We start from the raw sequence: 15712 nt of genomic DNA, 5'->3' as shown, positions 1-15712 counted from the left end.
GAGGAATATATAACAATTAACACATATTTTTTGCTAATAAGGAGTTTTCCACCACTAACATCAACTTCTTATTTTTTATGCAGAACCATACATTCAAATATGCATCTATATATTGATAGACTGTTATAAGTTAGTGCTCTTTCTCTAGAGTATGTATAATTAAATCATAATTTAATATATTAATATTTATTTAATAATAAAGACAGGAAGTTGTGTTGAGGGACATGGTTTAGTGGGAGCTATTAGTAATAGGTGAATGGCTGGACTGGATGATCTTTTAGGTCTTTTCCAGCCTTGGTGATTCTATGATTCTATTCTATGATACACATCTACCCACACAAAAACCTTACACACATGCAGAGACACAACTCAATAGAGGGTCTCTTACACTGGAGTGAAACAACACACATTTGTGCCTAATGCTCCTGTCCCCATCTTCACCTCTTTCTTAGAGACCTCCTCATCATACAAGATTTGCTCCCAGTCTCCCTCCTGAAAAGAAATTCCACCTGTAAGATGCATCAGTACAACTTTCCCAACAAAAAAATTACTTCTGCAGCTCTTCCTGATCATCTCCCCTGCACTACCTGAAGCATTTTCATTTGACCCGTTGACTGAACAGTCACTAAACTCTTCGCGCTTTGAAAGGTGTCCCATTTACAACCTCAGAAACAAGTCTTTAGAAAAATTAACAATCGGACTGATCAGAACAGTAAAAGCTGCAGTGGTGTAAGGGCCTGACCACCATCACCACAGGGAAGTGGATCAAATTAACCATTTTTTCCTTTTAAGCTATGAAATCAATGTTTAAATGACCTCTCTTTCTTTTAAATACCACTCATTAGACCAAATTCAAAAGAGCAATAGCATACATAGAATCATAGACTGGCCTGGGTTGAAAAGGACCACAGTGACCATCTGGTTTCAACACCAAGGCTATGTGCAGGATCACCGACCACCAGACCAGGCTACCCAGAGACACATCCAGCCTGAATGAATGTAAGGGTTAAACGCGTACATCTCTCCTGCTTTGAAAGAAATTAACACTTCTTTTTTGTTTAAAGGTTGTTATACATCTGTGTATTATGTAATTTGACTTTGATTTCCTCCAGAAATAGTTCTTGCTGTCAAGTTTACTCCCACTGAACAATATACAAATCCGAAGAGAAACAGCCTGGAAACACTGCAGCTGCCCCACAGACAGGCCTGTGTGCTATGGGTGCCCTTCCTGCTCACTAACAACTCAGTCACAGAGAAGTTACCATAGTGCAAGGCAGAAATTATGGAAAATGAATGCATTCTCAGAAAAAGCCTCCTACTCTTTTTAAGCGGACCGATGCTACCAGATGTTTCTTACCTTACAGCAGTGGCTTTTGATCCCTTTGATCATAGCTAAGCTTCAACGATGAGTCCAAGTCAGTGAACAGGTACCAGAGATGCATCAGAAGCAGACTTTAAAAGACATGTACATGTAATTCATTGCACCTTATTCTACATCAGAGGCTTAATATTTCTCTTCTGCAGCTTTCCATCTTTCCTGTAACTTCCAGTTAGAACATCACCAATACGCTTTTGAGCTGGAAGAACTTGATGCTTTTAAGATTTTCTTTCAGAGAAGAGAGAGATTGGAAAGATTTCCACCTGAGTAGTCCATACAAATCCAGGCCAAGGCAACAGTGACTAAGGGAAATCTGGAGACTGAGACTTGAACACAGCCAGCTGTTGGGTTCATCTCAATGGATTTGCAGTCAGCAGAAAGGCAATAATGGAGCAGAGATTAGAAACAGATTTTCTCAGCTCTGAGACTTACCTTCAGCTTTAGTTACATAGAACAAAGGCAGAGCAAGAAGATCTTGAAAGGCTAGTTCATGTTTTACATGAGGTTCTGCAGCAAAGTCTCTGGAGTCGCTGTTGTGGGAGCTTTCCTGAACCACTGCTGCACGCTTTGAAAGCTGAGCTCAATATCTGTGCCTTTTTTGTCTTCCACTATGGTTCTTTCGAGAAATACCGGATCTTAAAGTAGGGGATAATTCATTTGACAGAAGGCAATGCGCCAATTTCTCAGTCGATCACACGGACAGCCCACCTTTCTGTTGTGCTGTGGTAGTGCCAAGCTACTATTCTAGGCTTCTTTAAACGGTGAATTTACATGGTTACTGTTCATGCAAAAATGGCACTCTGGCTCTCATTTCAGAAGATTGGTTATTCTAAACTGTAGAACCATCCAAACCAGCATGTTTCTGCACTCAACTTTCCTGAAGCCCCTTCTCTTGCTTCTACTGCTCCTACTTCACCCCAATTAATTCCCATTACTAAAGGGAAATTTAAACTTTCCTAGCATGGTTTCATTTAGAAACATGTTATCCCTATCATACACGGCAATATTGTCAGTATTGTTCTTTGCATTCATAAATATCAGTAATATCTCTACGTATCATTTGGGAATGCCTTCAAACATCAGAAAAAAAACAGACGTTTTTAGGCAAAGTTATAGGCTAAAGAAATGCTTACCAGGAATATGAATGTGAGCCTGCAACTGACTCGATGCACACGCATATGTGTATTTCCAAGCTCCCAAACAAAATTACTTTTAAAGCAGTGAGAAATTCTGTGGCGAGCAGTGCAAAAGAAAGGCAAAAATCCTGCTCTGTTGGTTCTAGAAGCAAAATATATCTGCTGCTTAAAACCAATGTGAAATAAAATAATTCCAGGCATATCCTACCATTAAAAACTTTCTTCCTCCACATGAAAGCGCCGAATTAGAGAAGGTGGACAAAAACGTGGTTAGCAAATTTGCTGGCACATCTCCTCGCAGCATATCAAATGCACCCTGCTGGGGTTGAGGCCAAGAAGTTGTAAACCAAATCAACACCGAAGGAATCCAACGTCAGACAAAAGAGTCCATCAGCACATTAGCAGCCTGGTTTCAGCCACGTGCATGAATTTCATCAGCACATACAAATGGCACACAAGCTGACACCACGCAGTGCCCTGGGCTTCCAGCGTGCCTCACCAGCCAGCTGAAAGTAGATTCCTGTCTGCGGCCAGCTCAGCTGCTGTCTATGAATATTTTAATTCCCTTTAAAAATGCATCACCTCTACCTTGCACTTATGGCTTTGTAGGGCTGCTTGAGGCATATGTTCAAGCTTCCTTTGAAGAACTGCTAGCAATTCCAATTTTAGGACTGACAACTTGGGCTTATTTACTGGATATTTTATGGGCATCCTTTGTCATTCTGATACATATGCTGAATCTTGCTGTAATTTTTTTTGTAAGAACATGATTTTCTGGGGAATTTATAATCATGGCTCAGCATCTTTTTTCCTCTAAGAACAGATGGTGATTCTTTGGGGATCCTGATCCCGATCACCATATTTTTTTGGAAGAAAGAATTCATTTTCATCCACTCCCTAGGACAAAGAACCTTTGAAGCCTTTCTCTCTTCCTCTGTGTCACCCTCACCCGCTCCAACTCATCTCCTGTACTGTCGCTGGCTCCTGGCCTCAGTAGACCTCAGCAGCCCCTCTCCTTTAAGCTCCTTTTCTCACCCACCTTGTACAGTCATTCCTTAAAGTACTCCCTCTCTTTATTCCTTCCTTTTAGTTCAAAGGGCTCTTTACCTAGCCAATCTTTGTACATGCACCTGGTATATTCTCACATGCCATACAGCCTGAATAAAGGAATAATCTAAAGCACACTACAACACATGAATAGCAGCAGTGCTTTGTGCCAATTATTTCGTAACGGCATTCTTCAGAACTGAAAGCTAAATGAATAACTTAACAGAAGAAATTCAGTAGTGAGCAGAACCAGACAGAGAGTATTGAGAGAGACTGTATTAAAAAGACTATACACATCTTCTGAGTTTAATATGTTAAACTTAAAATGCTGATGTTTATGTAAGACTTACTTCACAATATTGACTTTGAGAGCTGAAACATGCTACTCACATGAGAAAACTTGAGAAAGCAATTCAGAATCTTCGGTAATTTAATAGATGCATACATCAGCCTTTTCCATTCCCTCGCTTCTACATTAGCGTGTACCCAATTGTTTCACCTCACACGACACACAGTAGGTCAGAGATTGCACGAGTGAAAGCAATCTAATTTCTAAAGTATCTGCTATTCCCTTATGATTCTTAATTTGTCTTTTATTCTACTGAGCAGATAATTAAAAGAGCTTCATACAGTAAAATTGGCAAGCAGCTTGCATAACCAAGATAAATCACCATTGTTACACGCCAGCACATTATAAAGACACAAATTGTATGGAAATATACCAAAACAACAACATAGGAACAATTGGTGGGCTGAGATCCCCTCAGTACTTCAGTTAACTTCTTTTATCCAATCATCTACTTTAAATTATTCAACAATCTGAGGTCTTTCTGTAGATATTCACCCCCTGCTCTTAATCACCATCCCACTGATAGTGCTACAGTTCAATAAGAAACTGCTGGCCTTGACCTTCCATTAACTCTGGATCACTACCCCTGTTTCTTAGGGCTGATAACATGTCGAAGTAGAGCGAGAATGTGTTAAAAAGTGGCTTTAAACTCCTGCATGAGTTAGCAATGGAAAAAGAATCCTGCCTTCATCCTGCCACCCCATCCTTCCCTGCTCCCCTGATGCTTCAGGTCCCTCAGCACGTACCCTCGGGGCTGAGGCAGGAGCACCAATGGAGCTGTGATCACCTCCTTGTTATAAAAATGGTGCAGAAAGGAAAGAGAAAACTTATAACCCAGAAAGAAGTGGGAAAGATCACAATATACGGCTGCCTCACAACAACCTCTCCTTTAGCCCAGGGAAGATGTTATCTGGTTAAATGTCAACAGCCCAAGACTAGCTTGCTTTGCAATGAAATACTGTTGCCAATAATTGGATTCAAGGTGTAGGAAACGTTTCTGTGGTCTTTAATAAGGCTGACTCTTTCCAGCTGACCTACAGAAACATCCCAGAGCACCTCACCGATTAGTCTATGCACTCAAAACATCTCCGCTGTCAGTAGAGAGCCTGTGACTTTCCAGCCAATCATCACAAAAGCAAAGCATATTTCTTCCTTGCAGCCAGCTGAAAACACATAATGCTTTGACCTCCAGACAGCACGCTCCAAGAGTCCGACCAGCATTACAAGACTGGTGTGATTCGAAAGCTAATGGGGTGCCAGCAGCTTGGCAGTGGGGACAGCAGGGCTCTGCCCTCCTGGAGCTGTGGCTGTGCCCCCATGTTGCACAGAGCCAGCTGTTGGGCTGCTCGCCCATAGCTGAAGCGGTTCCTGTGGCAACCAGTGCTTCATATTCTGCCACAGCCATAAATAGGAGTGAGAAACGGGATAAGGGAAGTGGGCTAGAGAGGTTACAGCACATTTGGAGTCTGACATTAGAGTGACATCTGACACCTATGCAAGTTTCACACTGTAGCATGAAAACGCATACTAGAGTGTAAGTGAGAGTGAATAATGGAAGGTTTGCTGTAGGGCAGCTATAAGGAAAAAGCTCTTAGATATTTAACAATTACTAATGGACTTGATGGTTTGTCCATGCTGTTTCTCCCAGTTTCAAACAGGCACAGATCCACATGCCCGAATTCCTGAGAACTGCTGCTCACGTGCCTCCATGTGGGCAGAGTTAGGAACACAGCCAAGAACTAGAGCAGGAGGGAAAAGGAGGGGACACCCCCACATGCAGAGGGATGCAGGCAGACTGGAGGAACAGAGCAGTGATGTGCTGCACGACGAGCTGCTCCCACCAACGCTCTCAGCCTGCAGTGAAAAGCCCATTTCACACACACACTCAGAAACAAGGATCACTGGAGCACAGCCGCTCTCCTGCACTGCAGTGCTTTCAAGTGGTTCCCAGTCTTCTATTAATGGCTGATAGGGAACTGCCTTTGGCTCCCAGTCTTCACAGGCCTGGCAGCCTGGATGCTGTGCCTGCCTCCTTTACGGGAAGGTTGTTCAGAAATACTGACAGACCACACTGACAGGAGACTGACTAAGGGCTGCTCTATCAGCACTCATGGAAGAAAGAAGGAGGGGAGAAATACAGAAAGTTCCAAAGACGTATTTTCTATGCAAATCCCTGATGGTTTTTGGTGGCTTTTTTTTTTTTTTTTTACTATAACTTATAATGAGTTTTAAATAAAGCTGTTATCAACAGGCACATTGTGTGAATTAATACAGAGCACCGGGATGAAATGTAAAATGTGTTCAAAAAGATAAAACAGGGCACTCTTATTGGCTGTCACTTTTTTTTTTTTACTGAAACACAGCATTGCCTTCTACCATGCCATCAAAGCTCATCCTCTCATTACACTTTATTTGCTTTACTTCCCTGTAATACATTTACACAAAGGAGAAAATGTCACCATTTTATGTGCCGTGAATGGGACGCAGATAACAAGGCAGGGAGAATGCCTGAGCACCTCATAAAGGACAGCTCTAGAGACTTCTATGAAGGAGGAAGTTTACTCCAGGATACGTTTGTCCAAATGAGACGCATAGAGAGCAGCTGCACACTGCATAGGAAGTGAGCAGGTCTAGGATGTAATTCTGGGCCAGATTTGTATCTCATTCAATCTGATGAAATCCGGAGCAACTCCATTTAACTAATTTTGCGCCACCTTCTCCACAATCATAATCTTGCTCAAAGATTCACGTTTCCAGTCCAAATAGATCAACTCATTTCCCTTGCGATGTGATTCACCAAAGACCACACTAGATGTAGGGCTACAGCTAGCACCATTCTTTTGCATATAACCAAGTTAACTCCCAATTTAAGTTCCCTCTTCTGTGAAATGATAATATATCCTATTATTTTCCTGAGATATCAGAATGAAATACAATACATGCATAGTATTCAAACGTACATATACCAACAGCTTTCACTAGCACTATAAAGCATCAGTGATAACTTCAATGGTAACTTCACAAAACTGTATGAAGCTAACGACAGTTATCAAACCAGCACTACTTCTGCAAGGTGGACTTTCAATCTCCGTTTACCTATGAGCTTCTTGGTTTAGCACGACAGATGAAAGACAATGGTGCAAGAAGTCATAACCTGATTTACAGATCAATGCTTGATTATTAACTGAACAAAGTAAGTCCAACACATCAATTCACCTACCTTCTTGTAGGAAGGAGTTGCCCATTCTGGACAAATAAGGATCCAAACACTACACCATAGTTCTAAACGAACATTGGTACAAACCTTACTTACTGGTGGAGTCGCCATCCTGGGCAGTGTTCAAGAAGCGTCTACATAGGGAGCTAGGAGATATGGTTTAGTGGTTTTCTGCAGGTATGGTAGAGGGAGGATGGTTGGACTAGATGACCTTGTAGGTCCTTTCCAACCTTGTGATTCTATGAGTCTACATTAGATTAAATTCTTAACAACTTCACTGCCTCAATGTATATATTAAGACAACTTGATAACAAAATCCTTTTAGCTTATGACAGCGTATCATAACAGAGGTCTTCGGTGATTGAAAGGGTTGAGATTTAGTACTACTTTGCACCATATTTACAGACAACACTGTGCCTGCACCCAAAGAGACTTTCAGGGAAAGCTTTCCACACTGGAGACTTGAAAACAGAAGATTAATTATACTGAGAGAGGAAGCTTATGTGGTATGTTCAGATCTGGGGTGCCCAGCACAGTATGGGGAACTGTTGGCTATGAAGAATGGCTGTAGTTACCAAAAGAGCAAATACTTCAAGCTGCCTAAGTTCACAGAAGCTAGTAGTCCTAGCTGACAACGCTATCAGTACGTTCACATCACCTGTCTAAAAAGGTGGTCTTAATATCCTCCCCATTCACACAGTGTAAATATACAGCGTGGGCTGGCATATGTATGTACACTTGCTTCGAGGAAGTATACTCATTTTTAAAGGACTTAAGTTAGGAAGATATTTGTGGCCCCAGCTCTGCAAACTCATCTGACAGAAGAAATTCAAACTGAACGCTTGTTTAGATGGAATTTTGTTATGCAAAAAAAAAAGTGCACTATTTTGTTCCTGTTGCAGTACAGAGCTGATAAATACCAGACCAGCTGACAAATACCTGTCTTCAGGCCACCATCTGCAGCCCAAAAGGAAGAGACAAAAAATAGAATAACTGCAACCTCGATTGACCAAGCTGCAGGAAGATGACTTAGTATGACTAGGGCATTAAGGACTTCATCAAAAATACCTTCCTGAACAAATACATTGATAATATTCCAGGCTAAGCTCTCAGAAACTTCGCTTACTTGCTTTTCTAGCTCCTTTCATTTCCAACCAACATAGACATTTTGTACATCCCACAGTGTGGAGGCTTGATTCGCTAATGAGAATTCAGCTCTGGTGCATTACCCTTGGTGCTCCATCAACAAGATTTTTTAAACCCCAGCTGGATGTTCATATTCATGACAAGACTGCAATTATTTCTGGATTTCTGTTGTACTAACATGAGAATTTTGCTTTCAGCAATCAACGAAGAGGTTGTAAATTCTCTTTGTGTGTGCGAGCATCTGAGATGGTTAAAAATCCAAGAGAATTTTAATTATCCATCACCCGCAGGATCTGTAAGAACTGCGGTATCACTTCTAAAAGGCGGATTGTAAAAATCTACATGCATTTCTCAAGGTTTCTATAATTCATCATAGTATCATAGTATCGTGCGAGTTGGAAGGGACCTTAGAGATCATCGAGTCCAACTCCTGGGTTTCGAGCCCCCTGTGTAGCGAAGCGGCACTTCTACCCCTGCGCCACAGGGGGGGGATTTGAACCTGGGCCCTCCAGTGCCGCAGGCAGCAGCTTATACCACTGCGCCACTGGGGGCACACAATTAATATTCATGTGAAGAACTTTCCCATATACAACTTTTCGTATGCAAGATCTTGCCTAAGCATTGCTTTCCAGTGTAATTTTTGTGAAACTAAGCTGTCCTTACATAATTGTAATGGTAATTCCCAGGGTCTAAAGGGTAGCTGATATCCTACACCTATTCCTGGCTGATTCCTTTTAGGATGCTGTTGGAACTGAGCCCTGTTTCAGTTTTCAGATCTCTGAGTTAAGAGGAACTGAACACTGTGCTTGGTGAATACTGAAAATTGTGTAATGCCTTACAATGAGATTCTCAGGTTGATAAACTGAGTTTTGGACTCTAAATGTGCCCAGATTAAATTAGTTCTATACCTTTAATACCCTTTGCTTCATGAAAGAGCTGAAGAGGCCAGTAATAACGTGTCTTCTAAAGGAACTGCTCAAATACTGGGTATTCGTTACCATTCCAAAGAAGCATAAGTCTGTAGAACTCTGGACTTCATTACACACCCATCAGTCACTTGTAGGTCAGTAGCTTTTAATCAGAACTGATTGCTAAGTTTCTGTACCCAGTTCCTAATGAATTACCCTATTACATGTTATTTCTCAAGCCAGAGAAAACATCAAATTCACATTACTTATTTTGAGGCTTTAACATGCTTTGTACCAGGTTTCTACGTGCCTCGTTTTATACAAGGAAGAGTCACAGTCTGCACACATTGCACGTGATGAGAAATTAACACTTGGGTTTCATTCTGATGTCCTTGCCAGAAAAGCAGAGCTGGGAGCAGAATTATTTCAGCTATAGCAAGAACACAGAGTGTAAATCCAAAAAGGGAAGCAGCAATTACTATGCACAACACAAGGGCTGGTATCTTGTCAGAGCCTTGAGTGCAGGTGATAAATTACATTACCAGAGAGCTGAAAAATTGCCTTCTTAAAATACAGTGGTAACTAAAAAGGGAGCTGATCCTAACTAGATTAGATCCAAACACAGCACTCTTTTTTTTCCCCAATTAATGATTATGGTGCGACACAATATTATGTCTATTTTGTGGACCTGACTGGAAATTCAAGTGTTTCATCTCTTGGCTGTCTGAAGTCAGCAGCTGCAAAATATACCTTATTTGCTCCGTTCTGGCTAATACTTGCTATGAAGCGTCAGGGAGCTGAAAGGTTGCAGTGCTTTGAGCTTAAATGTTAAGTTTCCACTAAAATTCAATGGGAATGGCGCCATTTTGCTCTTCCTTTTCTCCTGTAGAAAGCTACACTCAAGGCGCCACTGTAACATGCTGGGCCCTTCTTTCCAGCTCTTTATTTTCCTTTGTGTGACCAAGATTTGCATTCAGTCTGGTAACCCAGGTGACTCAGCAGAATATTTCTGCATCACCACCCAAGGTCTGTAATGTAAACTCTGTTGGCAGTCTCAAAACATTCTCACCAAAATCACTGGACAGTCGCAAGACAGGAAGATGGAACTAATCCATCATCGTGGACCAAGTCTGCACCCCAAAATACTCAGTCGATAAGTCTGAGCTCATCTCTCAAACTAGCACTGCAGCTTAGGACCATTCCTTGTCCAAATATGCCTTCTGCTAAGCATATGATGTTCTGATCAAGGAAGTCTACAACAGCCTACTGGAAATTAGTTGCAATCTGCCAGGAGTAGTGGACTGGCACCTCTACTCCCTGCCCCACTGCTTTATTTTCCCATTAGAGTTTCCTAATCAGTCTTTGCCCAAATAAATTCTAGCTAAACTTGCAGTTTTCTTGGGAGGACATGGAGTTGCTCTGCTGATGTCCTTTGTTTTTTTTAGGTACTAGATATATATTTAGGTCCAGGCGGTTAGGAGAAACACAGAACCATAATGCAACAACTACATGGAAGAACTCCAAGCTCTCCCATAGAAACTGAATTGCAAGAAGGCTATACATGCATCATAGACACTTTCAATGCAAACATATATATGAAAAGAAAGAAAAACATTCTCTGAAGCAGATAATCTTAAATAACTTTGCATTTCCGTAATGTCCTTGAGCCCGTAAAAGGAATAAGCTCTGAATGCCTGCAATTTTGTCATGAATATTTCACACATCTCTAAGACCAACAACACACACACATCACAGGGGTGCTGCGAGACTTAATTAATGTTTGCAAATCACTGTGAGACACTGGGATGAAAGGTGCTACAAAACAGCAATAGCTCATTGGTAAAACCTTTAAGAACAGATCCTCAGCTGGAGCTAATTGTCACTTCCCCTCTAAAGCCAGTGAAGCTATCCAATTTATAATAAGCTCCTGCTCCTCAAATCAAATGGGTTTTGTAAGAGGACAAATACCATTCTTATTAGAACGATATCTGCAGAACAAAAAGGCAGCTTATCAGCATGCTCCCTGTACTAGCTGTTTCTGAATTCGAAGATACGCTTTGCTCCTGACAAGTGCATTTCTTAGACTACAGAAAAGACCTGTCTTTGTGTATTTTAAGCAAGTGTCTGACAAGGCTAAAAATGAAATGCTGCAGTTACTGACAAGTTATGTCTTGTTTTCTTATATATCAAGTATAGGTATAGTAACCACCATGCAAAACAGCTGAAGTTAAAGGAAGGAGATAGGCTCTTAATTGACACACAAGCAGTGCAGTAGGACAAGGGTGATCATGTAGGTGCTCCGGTCACACCAGAGCAAATGGAATGTGAAAATACAGCTCTTCTATTCTACATGGCTTTGTTGATGAACAATACCCAGCGCTCAGAAACAGCTACAAAACTCCCCCTGCAATTTCTCAGCTCTTATGACTCACGCCTGCAGGTGCAAGCAGTTTCCAGGGTGACACACATTCACAGGCTACAAGTCTCAAAATCATGTGCGATTTCTTACCGCTTCTTGCTAAAAGCTGCTGTACCAGAAGCCAGCATTCCTTCTGTGAGAGCTCAAGTAATTAACCCGCAAGGCATGCGCTGAAAGAGCTTATAATGGGAGTAAAGGATCAAAACCATGTTGGTTCTTTGCCTGCGTCTTCAATGCCATCTGTCAGTATTGGCCATTACAGCCACATTCTGAGGCCAGAGTGCTTTTAAAAAGTTGCAGTCCTCCAAACTATACTTGCTAAGCTTATCTGATGATTCCTGTAACAGTAGCCTTTGTAACACCTCCCAAGTATTTCTTGATAACGTTTCTAAGCACTCAGCTTCCCTCTCTCATCACGTTCCCCCAGCCCTGGCTCCCAACCAACAATGCCTGCTTTCATACGATTACTTACAGAGCTGAAAAAGAAAATATAACCCAAAGTGTTCTCAAAACACCAAACCTTGTATATAAAAACACGAGGGAAAAAAACCAAACAAAACCACAAACAAGCAGGTGAACAAAGGATACCAGCTTCCCAAATCTGCTCCTGAAGCTCTTTGAAGATGCTGTGCATCTCTCCTTATGGACAGCGTTTGACAGTCATGCTCTTGTGATACCTTACCATGACACTTCCCACCCTACACTTTGCCCCTGCGTTCCTTGGCATTGCAGATTCACAACGTGTTGTTACTGTTCAGGAAAATACATCTGTAAATTCACTACACCTATATATGCGTCCAAGCTGACAGAATCTGGCGTGTGCTTTAGAAGATTAAGGTGCTGAAAGAATAAATAATTGCATTTATATCCACACTTCCTTTAGGATCCACAAGTGCTTTGGGAAAATACGACTTAAGCTTCACCGAGCCTCTCTATGGTCACATTATTCTTGTTTTATCAAAAGGGAAAATGCACAAAGAGCATAAGGGCATTCCCTACGGCCGTGTGGCCAGTCAGCTGAAACACGGGGAGCATTATTTATGGGATCTGAATGCTAGTCAAATTCTCCACTCCCTGATACAAGCAAACTCTTTGAATCACACAGCACTACATGCACAACCTTGTACATTCTCTTTTCATTTGGGAAAATACCATCTATACGTTTCAGCTCATTAAAGCACTGTTCTCAGCTTCAAAGCATTTTGAGCATAATTAAGAGATTTTCTTACAATGAAGGTGATTACAATAAAATGCGATGTAGCTGAGAGCCATGGGACACAAGTTCTATATCATTCTGTGGATTAGGAGAGACGTACCAAATTATGATCACAAATGCAACTAATTAAAAAGAGAAGTATGCTTATGTTGTCACATAAGACAATTATGCTAGAGGGATTCTCCTTTTGCAGAAGGCATCATCAGCTTATTTTCCTCTTGAGACGAAAATGACACAAAATGTTCATTTCATACATGTAAAATAAGTTAAAGAATCAATCATCCCAATTACCATCAAAACAATTCCCTTTTTTTTTTTTTTTTCTCCTTCTATTTTTCCTCCCTGATTTACAAGCAGGATAAACTTCACAAAAGCCTAGGAGCAAGGGAAAGATAACATAGCTTCATTTTAATTTAGGCTCTGACAAGTTTTAGCACAGATTGCTTCAATGATTCCTTCTGTTGAATGGGGACATGCTGGCCAAGAGTCAGAGCGCCAAACACAGCTCTATGAGGAGAGGGCTTAAAAACCCCTTGCCGTGCCTCACTCAAACTTCCAGCTTCATTTTCCCTTCCAGTTTTAAGCTCCCTTTTCCAATTCTTATTCCTTGCAAGAAAAGGGACATTGCTGTACAACACGCAATAGTGAGGAGAATGGCAAAGTTATGAAAACTCCTTCTCTTACACTATTTTAACAACTGGCAAGGTGTAAAGAAACCTAGAACTAAAAATAATATCTGATTTGGGGACACGAGAGGCAAAACAAAAAGCCTTACCAAATCAACTCCAGAACAGCAAGGTTATTTGAAACTGATTTGCATCACAGAAAGATGAAACTCAAGATAAGAACACGGATGCTAGAACACCTTTCATGAATTGTGGGCAGAATTCCTAGAAAGATTTTTTGGAGTTTGGAATGCAACTGAGCCAAGATGAGATGTCCCTAACTACAGCAGGGAGTTGAAACTACATGATCTCAAAGGTCCCTTCCAACACAAACCATCCTGATTCTATGACTCTAGTCCTTAACAAGCCTCAACCTCTGAGTCCCAGAAGAACAAAAGCCATCGCCAGAACTGCAGAGAACAGCCTTGACTTCTCTGGTTGGAAAATAAGGGTGTTAAAAGTATGCACTGAGTTGGTAGGAAAGAAAAGAAGCATGCATTAAGGACTGCCCGTAATTCCTCCCTTTCCTTTGCTGGCTGCAGCACTGCACCTCATGGCAGTACTGAACTATGCAGTCTAGTTCCATTTGACATTCACTCTAAAGTCATATCTGCACTGCCATCATTTCTTCACTTCCACTCTAATCAACACTTATAAATGCTTATATTTATACATTTGATTGTCTGCTCCCAGTGGGACCATTACAACATTCACTGCTCCAGCTTCACTCATATGATTTCTGCCTGTTATCCCTACTTTCTCTTGATGCCTTTGCCTCAGAACTAAACATGCTTCCTAATATTTTCGTCATCAGTATATTTCAGCAGGTCTCCCTTGAAAACTGTGTGGTACTGAGCTAAGAACCACCAAAGCACCTGAGAGCTTTATTTACTTTCCCCCTCCAGCTCCATCTGATGTGAAGGCTTTGATTCAACGTTATCATTTTTGCACTCAGCCAGTCAGAGAGGATTCCTCTGCCAAGGGAAGCCAGAGAGCCAAAGTCAGCCAACTTCTCTTCCATGCAGACTCATCTGCACGGCCTTCTCAGCAAAGAGGAAGCCTCTTTCCCTCCTCAAACCACAACCTCCTGAGAGATGATTCCACATGAATAATGCAAGACTGTTAAAAACACTGAACTGCCACTTAGGAGGGCAGTAGTTTTCCCAGAAGGATCACTTTTCAGAGGTGGAAGGGAAAACTGTTTTCCTTCCCAGCAACTGAAAGTACTTGCCTTGTATATACTGTCTAAGCCTATAACACTTCGAGATACCCTATAAATGTAAATTGCCTTTTACAGGCAGATGCTTGGTTTGTTAATGATAACTATTGCAGCCAGGCATTGATTTTTTATCTTTCAATAGCAAGGCTACAATTAAAATTGATCCATCTCCCTTCTGCTTTTCTGCTACTGTTTCTTTCTTTCCCCTCCTTCCTCCCCCCAAACTCCTCCTTGCAGACAGGAAACAGATTCCACAGCAATTAATTGTCATATCTTACTCCGTTAGACAGATCATAGAATGTGGCAATTCAGTCAGTTTTATGACTCCCTCTTAGGTTACCCATTTCTATCATCCTTAGCTATTTATAGCTGAATTTTTCATGGCAGAAGTTTGAAATTTCAGTAGCAAGCTGTATGGAAACAGATCTGTCTCTGCCAGCATGTGCCCCTCTCAATGCCGAGATTAAAGATGTCTTGATGCCTCAAATGTGCCTTGGCATTTTCTCAGCAAGAGGAACATGCAAGCAGCTCAAAACTCTACTGCCTGACAGAGAAAGGGGAATTTTGAAGGTCTATGTCCATTTGATATATCATCTCTTAAACAAGGAGTAAGAGTTATCACAGAGGTGAAGCATGTCACACCACCTCCTGCTCACTGCTCCCCATTCATACCCAAAGAGGACATCAGCCTCCCCATCAAACCTTAACGGTACAGAAATTTCCCTGACTACAGCAATCTACAGCACATTTTAATTTATTGCATTCGGGGCTATAAACCCATGTTTTACTACTGAAACTAATTGCGCCTGACACTTCCATCACATTAACATACATTAGGCACCATGACCTTTAGATGATCAAGGAAGATCTAATTTAATAATTTAGAGACAGTGTGAGGTCTGAGTAGGTCCCAAAGGGGAGAGAAATGTAGTATGAAAAACGATGCTACTTCGCTAGCACAGATATTTGCTTGCTAGACCTGCCAGATGAGCTTAGCAGCTCATTTACCATA

General features: G+C 41.4%; 1 protein-coding gene across 1 annotated transcript in view; it reads right to left on the bottom strand.

Moving 5' to 3' along the window:
* The window catches only part of LOC140253690 (mannose-binding protein-like), a 175890-nt gene that overhangs the window by 57469 nt on the left and 102709 nt on the right, over positions 1 to 15712 (bottom strand).

Source organism: Excalfactoria chinensis, chromosome 6 (genome assembly GCF_039878825.1).
Source record: "Excalfactoria chinensis isolate bCotChi1 chromosome 6, bCotChi1.hap2, whole genome shotgun sequence".
In the NCBI taxonomy this organism is placed as follows: Eukaryota; Metazoa; Chordata; class Aves; order Galliformes; family Phasianidae; genus Excalfactoria; species Excalfactoria chinensis.
This window is presented reverse-complemented; position numbering and strand designations above follow the sequence as displayed.